Raw genomic sequence first — 7,571 nt, 5'->3', positions numbered from 1 at the left:
AACTTGTGCACAACAACTACCAGCTGAAATGTATTCGACTTCAGTGGTAGATAATGCAACACAATTTTGTTTCTTTGAAAACCAAGAAATCATCATATTTCCAAGGAATTGGCCAGTACCGGAGGTGCTTTTCCTATCTAATTTGCATCCTCCATAATCCGCATCAGAAAAAGCATGCAAGCTAAAGCTAGAGTCTTTAGGATACCAAAGTCCTAAACTAGGAGTGTCCTTAAGGTATCTAAAGATTCTCTTAACAGCTAGTAAATGTGATTCCTTAGGGCATGATTGAAATCTAGCACATAAGCAAACACTAAACATAATGTCTGGTCTACTTGCAGTTAGATAAAGTAGATATTCAATAATTAACCTATATAATTTAACATATACACATTTACCTCCTTCATCTAAGTCAAGCTTTGTTGATTTGGAGTCCCAAGAAAAATGAGAGCTCCCCTATCATGCTCATTTCGAATTCACTTTGCATTAGCTTAGAAAATTCTTGGCAAAGAACATCATTAGTAGAACCAAATATTATATCATCAACATAAATTTGAACTACTAATAAATCTTTACCTTTATGCTTTAAAAACAATGTAGTGTCAACCTTCCCTTTTGAAAAACCTTTTTCAATTAAAATGTTTGACAATCTTTCATACCAAGCTCTTGGAGCTTGTTTTAAACCATAAAGTGCTTTTGTCAATTTAAGAACATGATCCGAAAATTTTGAATCTTCAAAACCTAGAGGTTGTTCCATATACACTTCTTCTTTTATAAAACCATTTAAAATGCACTTTTAACATCCATTTGATATAATTTAAATTCATGAAAACATGCAAATGCTAGTAACATTCTAATTGCTTCCATCCTAGCTACGGGAGCGTATGTTTCATCATAGTCTATGCCCTCTTCTTGAGTATACCCTTGAGCAACAAGTCTAGCCTTGTTTCTCACTATATTACCACTCTCATCAAGCTTATTCCTAAATACCCATCTAGTACCTACAATAGATTTATTACTAGGTCTTTCAACTAATGTCCATACTTTACTTCTCTCAAATTGATTTAACTCTTCTTGCATAGCCATAATCCAATGTTCATCATTTAATGCTTCTTTAATATTCTTAGGCTCTATGCATGAGATAAATGCAACATAATTACAAATATTTCTAAGAGAAGATCGAGTTGTTACCCCTTTGGATGGATCACCTATAATCTCACCATCCTTGACATAGTTGTACTCTCTTGGATAAGATACTTCCCTTTCTTCAATGGTTGGATTTTCAAGAGGATCATGAGTTTCCTCATTTTTTATTTCTTCCTTTGATGATGGTTCTCCAACGTCATTTCTAACGTCATTTGTATTTATAATACCTACATCATCTTTCACACAAGAATCCTTCCTCGGAAGGGGATTATCATCGAAAACAACATGTATAGACTCTTCTACAACTAAAGTTATTTTATTAAATACTCGACAAGCTTTAGAATTTAAGGAATAACCCAGAAAAATTCCTTCATCACTTTTAGCATCAAATTTGCCAAGGTTTTCTTTACCGTTGTTTAAAACAAAACATTTACATCAAAAAGGATGAAAATAGCTAATGTTAGGCTTTTTATTTTTGAAAATTTCATATGGAGTTTTCTTTAAAATAGGCCTAATCATTACTCGATTTACAACATAACAAGCGGTATTTGTGGCTTCCGACCAAAAATATTTTGGCAAATTATTTTCACAAAGCATGGTTCTAGCCATTTATTCTAAAGTTCGATTTTTCCTCTCAACAACTCCATTTTGTTGAGGGGTTCTAGGTGCTGAAAAATTGTGACTAATACCATTAGAATTACAAAACTCAGTAAATCCAAGATTTTCAAATTCAGTGCCATGATCACTCCTAACACTAGTTATAGAGTAACCTTTGTCGTTTTGGATTACTTTTGAAAACGTGATGAATTTTTCTAATGCTTCATCTTTAGTACTTAAGAATAGAACCCAAGTATATCTAGAATAGTCATCTACCAAGACAAATGCATATTGTTTTCCACCCAAGCTAGTAGTCCTAGTTGACCCAAAAAGATATATATGGATCAATTGTAATACTCTACTAGTTGATACGTCATTAATGGATTTAAAAGAAACTCGCTTTTGTTTTCCTTTAGCACAAGCATCACAGATTTTATCATTATCAAATTTAAGCTTAGGCAACCCTCGAACTAAATCACCTTGAATTAGCCGTTGCAAAACACTCATACTAGCATATCCTAGTCTCTTATGCCATAACCAACTATCATATTCATTTTTAGCAACTAGGCACAAATTAGTCATATCAATATAATCTAAATGCACCATGTATATGTTTCCTATTCTATGACCAACAAGCATAATCTGATTAGATGCAATGTCAATGACTTTACAACCATTAATATCAAACATGACATTGAATCCCTTATCACAAAATTGACTAATACTCAATAGATTATGCTTTAATCCATTCACATATATAAAACATTCTTAATTTGTATGGAAGATGTATTACCAATAGTACCAATACCTTCAATGTGACCTTTTGAATCATCACCAAAAGTCACTTCTCTTCCATTTTTGGCGTTAAGCTCAATGAACCGGTTTTTGTCTCTGGTCATGTGTCTTGAGCATCCACTATCAAGGTACCATTAATTTGGATTTGTTTCCCATGCCTTGTAGCAATGCTCCTTTTCCTACAAACATAGATTAATTTCTAATTTTTGGTACCCAAATTCTTTTGGGTCCATATTCATTAGTTTCCAAAATCCTAGTCCCCTTAGGTATCCATTTGTGTAGGATATCCTTATCTTTAGTAGTAATGAGCTCTTTAGGAACCCATATACTTCTAACGATTTTTCTATTAGAGGTTCTTTGGGGACCTCTATGATTGTAGTTTTTAAAACTTTTTCTAACAAAGTTGGATTCTAAATTTTCTCCATTTTCAAAACGTTTTGTTCCAACTTTATCAAAAGAAGTTTTAAGATCATCAATTTTCTTTTGATGATCATCATTGACCTTTGAAAGTAAAATTTTGCAAATCCAAAATTTTCTTTTCAAACTCTTCTAGTTTGATTTGCAAATCTTTGATTTTACTTTCAAGATCGTTGTTGGTTTTGGATATGAGTTTATTTTCATTTTTCAATTTTGAAACATCATTTTTATATTTTAAAAACAATTTCTCATAATCCGAAGCCAACCCATTATATTCCTCTAATAACTCATCATAGGATAAATCATCAAAATCAGATGAGTTAGAGGTTACCTTAGAATCTTCCCCGAATGCCATCAAACACAAGTTTGCTACTTCTTGTTCCTCTTCATCGGAACCTTCTTCATCGCTCCATGTAGCCACATGAGCCTTGTGCTTATTCTTTGATTGACCCTTTCTCTTCAATTATGGTCAATCATATTTGACATGTCCCGGCTTTTTTGCATCACTACAATAAAACAGAGTTTTAGCGACATTTTTTTAGTCCTATAGCGGCGTTTTTAAGCGCCGCTAAAAGCACTTGTGGCGATTGGAAAAACGCCGCAAGAAGCGCCGGCAATACCAGCGTCGCTAAAGTTAGCGACGTTTGAGAACAAAAAATGCCGCAATAGGTCAAGATCTATAGCGGCGTTTTTGGAACAAACGCCGCAAAAGGTCGATATCTATAGCGGCATTTTTTGAACAAACGCCACGAAAGGTCGATTTCTATTGCGGCGTTTTCTGAACAAACGCCGCAAAATGTTGAGATCTATAGCGACGTTTTAGAATAAATGCCGCAAAAGGTCAGATCTATCACTGCGTTTTTTGATACAAACGCCGCAAAAGGTCAGATATATAGTGGTGTTTTTGGATACAAATGCCGCAAAATGTCAGATCTATAGCGGCGTTTTGGATACAAACGCCACAAAAGGTCATATTTATAGCGGCGTTTTTAGATACAAACGCCGCAAAATGTCATATCTATAGCGGCATTTTTTGATACAAACGCCGCAAAAGTTCAGATATATATCAGCGTTTTTTATACAAACGCCGCGAATTAAAATTACTTTTTCAAATGTTGTTTTGTACTCTTTTGTTACCCAAATTTAAAATTTTAACATAAAACATTATCCAATAAACTTTACATCCATAACATCAAACTTGAAATTCATAACAAGAAACTTGAAATATATAATAATAAATCAAAGTTTACATTAATGTAGTTCAACATTATTAACTAAAATAAACAATAATATATGAGCCATAACAACCAAAAAGTATAACAATACTCAAATCCGAAAACCCTTCACAAAATAGTTGGCAATCCCACAGTTTTCCCCTCATCGATTCTAGTTTCCGGAGCATTGAGTGAACTGTGTGGCCTTACTGAAAGGTGGAACATAATCAAATTAGTCAAGACATGTCAGAGAACATTAAAGAACAACAAAATCACAAGCATCATAACAAACCCACAAAGAAAACAAGTTGTCCTCTCGAAGCCATTTGTTCGGATGCCAAAACATTGGGAGAAGCTTGTCCTTTCCCATTTACTTCGCTGCACAAGGAAATAGAACACATCCTCAGTATTCATGAAGTTAAAGGTGGGATCTTAAAACTAAACTTTCCCAACTTGTCTTGTTTGTGCAAGAAACATACCTAGTCAGAGACACAAGCGCCAGCAGAACAGATAGAGAAACAAACCCTGTTGGAAATGACATCGAACTTATATTAAGTTGGGATAAAAATGAAAGCATAAATGAAAGAAATTTAATTTAAATGTGCTTTGTTAGAGTTACGAAAGCACCTTCATAGTTTGGAATGTGGATATTTTACCATGTATCCATAGCATGGTAGTGGTAACATCACCGATAGGAGTCCAAGCACTACCAGCATTTGCTGCTATCACGATGACAGCTCCTAGAAGCCTATTGCAATGTATATTCATACATGCGGCTTCAAGATATTAATATCACGCAATGCTCAGAACCAAAACAGAAGACTCTGTTGCATAACATACTTGCAGAATTCCGAATGAGGTACTAGTTTCCTCAACAAAGAAATCATGACTATTGTAGATGTCAAATTATCAAGGATAGCACTAAGAAAAAATGTCACGAAGTCAACCTGCAATTTAAAGGAACAGGTGAGACGCTGGTATTAGTTTGATTAAACATGAGAAACATACTACTAATAAAGATAAAAAAAAAAACTTCGACAAGAAACATAAATTACCGTTGATCTATATTCAAAACAGAATGACACAAAATTCCAAATAAGGCTTCATTGTATCAAAATTTCTTCATTTGGCTCATTCTAGATAAAATACTAAAATACGATAGGATCATAAGCAGATAAATTATGTTTTGGCAGCATAATAACGTTGGCCGTGACACCTAAGCAAGCAGGTTTAAGATTCTTCTTAATGTATCTTATTGATATGTGTCATTCACATCGCTCGTGGGTGTCATGCTCCACTGAGCTATTGAACAGACTGTCAATAAGACCATAGCCAACAGAAATCAACTCACCACCCACATTAGAGTCCGCGACTTTCGAGTGGTAATGTTGTTAGTAACCAGCTTAAATCCTTGATGGGCATCGACTATCTCTACAATGGTCATCACACCGAGCAAGAAAAACACTATCTCACCGACTTCTGCAGATGTATGCGATAACTCTGAAACAACTATATCAGGTGAATGTGCCTAAAAATGAAAATCAAGTATCCAATACACAACAGAAATTTGTGTTTTCATCCTAATTTACGATACGCTAATCCAATATACAAGATGAGGCACAAAGAGAAATACAATCCAATATCATATATCCGAGTATCATTCTTACCCCGATGCTTCGTACTACCCACAAACTCACAACCATCAACAATCATACTCCACTTTTATTAAAGGCTAAAGACTCCTCAAATATAAAGCCAACATATCCTATTCCAAAAAGCAATGCCATAGCAACATCCTGCAGTATGAAGTTTGATAAATTCATGAAAGGCTTCCGTCTATAATCAAATAATACGAGAAATATTGGTCAAAGACAAAGAAACAATTAAACCTACAAAGAAAGGATTACACAAGGAACTAGAGATAAACCTAGTTGTCAGTAACCCATGATAGATTAATCGCCACAGTCCTGGTTAAACAACCCCGAAGAAAAACAAAATAAATCCCAGAAAAAATAAAAACAACCCCGAATAAAAATTAAATAAATCCCAGAAAAAAGTGAAAGCTATTTTCAAAAATTTCTTTACCATTTCTCAGGCCGATGCTGGATTCTTCGGTGTTGTTATTAAACAGGCCACTTTTGAGGAAATGAAAAGCCAAGATTTGAGGAAACTCAGAAATACAGAACATGCTTCTGGTTCAACAAGCAATTTTTTAGCAATCTCTCTTATTTTCTCATCAATCAAACACAAACCCAGCTAAAAGATTAAAACGCACCATTTAAAGTCTGCTACCGAGAACAATTAGTCGATCCCTAAGCATAAACCAAAGTTACGGAAACAAAGAAAGCTTGAAGTATAAAAAAACAGAAAGGGGAAGAACGAAAACACAAGATGAAATTAAGCACAATAAATACAGATCTTCCCGTTTTCTTTTCTCGTTAAATAAGCGAGTGAGAAGAAATGGGTAAAAACCATATTGGAGGAGATGATGGCGGAGAGGTGGCCGTGAGAGGGAAGGTTTGAGAGAAACTTTGAGCTGCCAGACGTTTTTAAACTACGGCTTAAAGGGTGTCGTGAGTGGAAACGAAAAGGGTTAAAGGGGTTGAACTTTGTGCTGCGTTTTTAAATACGAACGCTCCTAAAGTACAAATCTTTAGGGACGTTTATATAAAAACGCCACTAAAGTATGAGTCTTTAGCGGCGTTTGTATAAAAATGCCACCAAAGTACTACTTTCTAGCGGCGTTTGTATAAAAGCGCTACCAAAGTACGAGTTTATAGCGGCGTTTGTTAAACGCCGCTAAAGTAAGAATCTTTAGCGGCGTTTGTATCAAAACGCCACTACAGTACTAGTCTATAGCGGTGTTTGTATAAAAATGCCACGAAAGTATGAGTCTTTAGCGGCGTTTGTATAAAAACGCCATGAAAGTATGAGTCTTTAGCGACATTTGTATATAAACGCCACGATAGAGTCTTTACAAAACGCCACTACAGTACTAGTCTATAGCGGTGTTTGTATAAAAATGCCACGAAGGTATGAGTCTTTAGCGGCGTTTGTATAAAAACGCCATGAAAGTATGAGTCTTTAGCGACATTTGTATATAAACGCCACGATAGTACGAGTCTTTAGTGGCATTTTTACTTAAAACGCCGTTATATGCATAAAATTAGTGGTGTTTCTATTAAAACGCCACAAAATTTGTTATTTTGTGGCGTTTGTTCTAAAAACGCCGCGATAACAATAAATTTACTAGTGTTTGTTCAAAAAACGCCACTAGAAATGCCTCTATAAACCCATTTTATTGTAGTGTGATTGCGACGTTTGTTGAAAAAACGCCACTATAAACAACTCTATTGCGGCGTTTGAGCTATAAACGTCGCTAAATTACCACTCTATTGCGACGTT

At 34.9% G+C, this 7,571-nt stretch overlaps 1 long non-coding RNA gene across 1 annotated transcript; it reads right to left on the bottom strand.

The window, feature by feature from the left end:
* Positions 1 to 4,456: 4,456 nt before the first annotated feature.
* Positions 4,457 to 4,914, bottom strand: LOC120216681. Its single transcript, XR_005525073.1, has 3 exons — positions 4,794 to 4,914; positions 4,646 to 4,691; positions 4,457 to 4,544 (listed from the first exon to the last, which is right to left on the bottom strand). It is a non-coding gene; the product is annotated as an uncharacterized LOC120216681 (long non-coding RNA).
* Between the last annotated feature and the right edge of the window lie 2,657 nt (positions 4,915 to 7,571).

Source organism: Hibiscus syriacus, unplaced genomic scaffold (assembly GCF_006381635.1).
Source record: "Hibiscus syriacus cultivar Baekdansim isolate YM2019G1 unplaced genomic scaffold, ASM638163v2 tig00110163_pilon, whole genome shotgun sequence".
NCBI lineage: Eukaryota > Viridiplantae > Streptophyta > Magnoliopsida > Malvales > Malvaceae > Hibiscus > Hibiscus syriacus.
The sequence above is the reverse complement of the archived record's forward strand: the minus strand, read 5'-3'. Positions and strand labels throughout refer to the sequence as shown.